The 2,374-nt window shown below is 40.6% G+C and overlaps 1 long non-coding RNA gene across 1 annotated transcript; it reads left to right on the top strand.

Moving 5' to 3' along the window:
* Window positions 1–1,423: 1,423 nt before the first annotated feature.
* On the top strand, window positions 1,424–1,908 carry LOC142940976 (uncharacterized). Its single transcript, XR_012951089.1, has 2 exons — window positions 1,424–1,536; window positions 1,634–1,908. It is a non-coding gene; the product is annotated as an uncharacterized LOC142940976 (long non-coding RNA).
* Window positions 1,909–2,374: the final 466 nt, after the last annotated feature.

Below are 2,374 nucleotides of genomic sequence, written 5' to 3'. Positions count from 1 at the left end.
AAATTAACAGTTAATGCCGTCAATTAACAATAATAGCAGACTACCGTAATTTAACAGCATGATACAGTATTTTTTGTGAAGAGGTGGATACACGCTTCTCTATACAAGTTGAGTGAATCACGATCCATCTACATCGTACTGTCTATTGTAGGTTAATGTGTCTGTAATGACGATAGAATATTTTTATTATTCAAACTGCTCATTGCCTAAAAGTCATTTTTGAGTGACAAGACGTGACCGACTGCTCCTGAACGTGACTTTGGACACAACAGCTTCAGTTCATCCTTCTGAGCGACAGCCATGTGGAGATCAACCGAGGAGCCAAGGTAAGTTATCATCCGAAATTCAAATTCAAAGTCTCTAGTATTGTTTTGTCTTCATGATTATTGAATTGTTGACATCTCAGATAATGTTTCACTTGGTCTGTTTCATTACATTAGGTTGCTAATGTTGGTGGAGCTAACGTTAGCTCTGTGACGTTAGCTAGCTCAAGCTCAATTAGCCTTAGAAAGGTTAGCTAGCTAACAGCATAGCAAGTTAAGTTAACATAAATAAAGTGAATCACCGATTACAGTGTTAAGATGTAACGTTAGTAACCTAACTTGTGTTTACTTGTGCTCTTATTGAACTGTAGGACCGCAAACAGGACGATTATCAAAAGGGAGAGAACAGAGATCACCGACGTGTTCAAGACGATGAACAGTTGAGGTAACGCTAACAGTAACGTTACCCGTGTGTGTTATTCCAGGAGCAACATTAAGACCAGATCAAACTCATTTTAGTGTTGAACGTTAGTCCATTGTGGTCCATCGTCTTAGCTTTATTACTTCACCTAACGTAATCAGCTCATCACATAGTCTGTTCATTTAAACTGTATGGTATTCTTGTAGGCCTATTAGCTTTTTACAAAGACTTACATTGATATGTTAACATGTGTGAGGCACAGGCAAACCCACAGCTGCACACCCAAAGCTTCTTTTGTTTATCCTGGATGTCATAGAACTTTCCAGAAGTTCAGAACATTGTGTTTCTAAAGTTTTTATTTTGTTTGTTTACAGTCACTCGTCATCAGAGATTGAGGAAACCAGCCAGACGCTGCAGTCAAGTCCTCTTTAAGGTGTTCTCTCTCCTTATTGTTTCATTCATGTGAGTTCATGCTGTTCAAATTAACTATAAATGTGTATAAGACTTGTTATCAAGCTAGACTGTGAAGCAGTTCTATTACACTGTTCTTGATACTATTTTAATTCAATGTTATACTGTTGATGCTAATGAGTTCAGTTAAGCTGGTCATTAACGATTTTATTGGTTTATTAGTTTTTGTCACGGCTCCGCTGTGACCTCAGCTTGTCTCCCCTCTGTTGTCTGTCTGTCTGTCTGTCTGTGTGTGTGTGTGTGTGTGGCTTGAGTGCGGCTGCACTCATCCGGCACCTGGGCTCATCTCCTCACCTGACAACAATTACACCATCATCACCTTCAGCTTAAATACCCCGGCTTCCTGCAGTCTCATCGTCAGATTGTTCCTTCAACTCAGTGGTAGCTACACCTCGGCCCCTTTGAGTTTAAGTCTTCTCTTAGCGAAAGTTAGCCTTTTTGACGTTTTTAACTAACTTGTGTTTTCCCTCTGCCTCAGCGAGTCCCGTGCCACGTCGCCGCCCAGACGCCGCCGCACACACCGCCTCGCTGCTCCACCTGCATGCTTCACCTGCATGCTCCACCGGCTCCACAGACAAGCAAAATAAAACTCTTTTTTCACCTACTCTGCTGTCCCGGTGTCTGCGTTTGGGTCCAGGATAAACCGACCATAACAGTTTTCTTCTAAACATGCAGTACATTGTGAGTTTTGTGATGTAATACAAATGTCCCTTTATTATTTGAGAACATGTAATAAACTGCAACTATTATGTATTGAATGTCTATTGTTGTTCTTTCAATTTTTGGGAATTAAATGCAAAAGTAGCGGGTTGTATTACCCTTTGTAAATAAACGGTAACATTCTGGCATATACCGTAAAATCACGGTAAAACCTAATTAACAGAAATGATCCTTTTAAAGGTGAAAAGTGGAGGATTCCTCATGTATGTGAGAAAATAAGAGGAGAGAGGAGGAAGGAGGGCTAGGACCAAAGTTTTAGATTAATGTGAGGAAGTACATGGAAGCAGCAAGGGAAGGAGGAATGCAAATAAGGGAGGATAGTTTACTAATTAGGGAGCAAGGAGGAAGGAAGCATCTATGTTTAAGGAGAGAAAAAAGGAAGGAGAGATAATCTTTTTAAGAGGAAGCTGTCTAATTGGGTCACAAGGAGGAAGGAAGCCTCGTAGTCTGGATTAAAAGTAGAAGGAAGCATCCGAGCATCCTGAGCAAGGAAAAAGGA

This window comes from Anarhichas minor, unplaced genomic scaffold (genome assembly GCF_050575085.1).
Source record: "Anarhichas minor isolate MPS153535 unplaced genomic scaffold, ASM5057508v1 ptg000123l, whole genome shotgun sequence".
Lineage (NCBI taxonomy): Eukaryota > Metazoa > Chordata > Actinopteri > Perciformes > Anarhichadidae > Anarhichas > Anarhichas minor.
The sequence above is the reverse complement of the archived record's forward strand: the minus strand, read 5'-3'. Positions and strand labels throughout refer to the sequence as shown.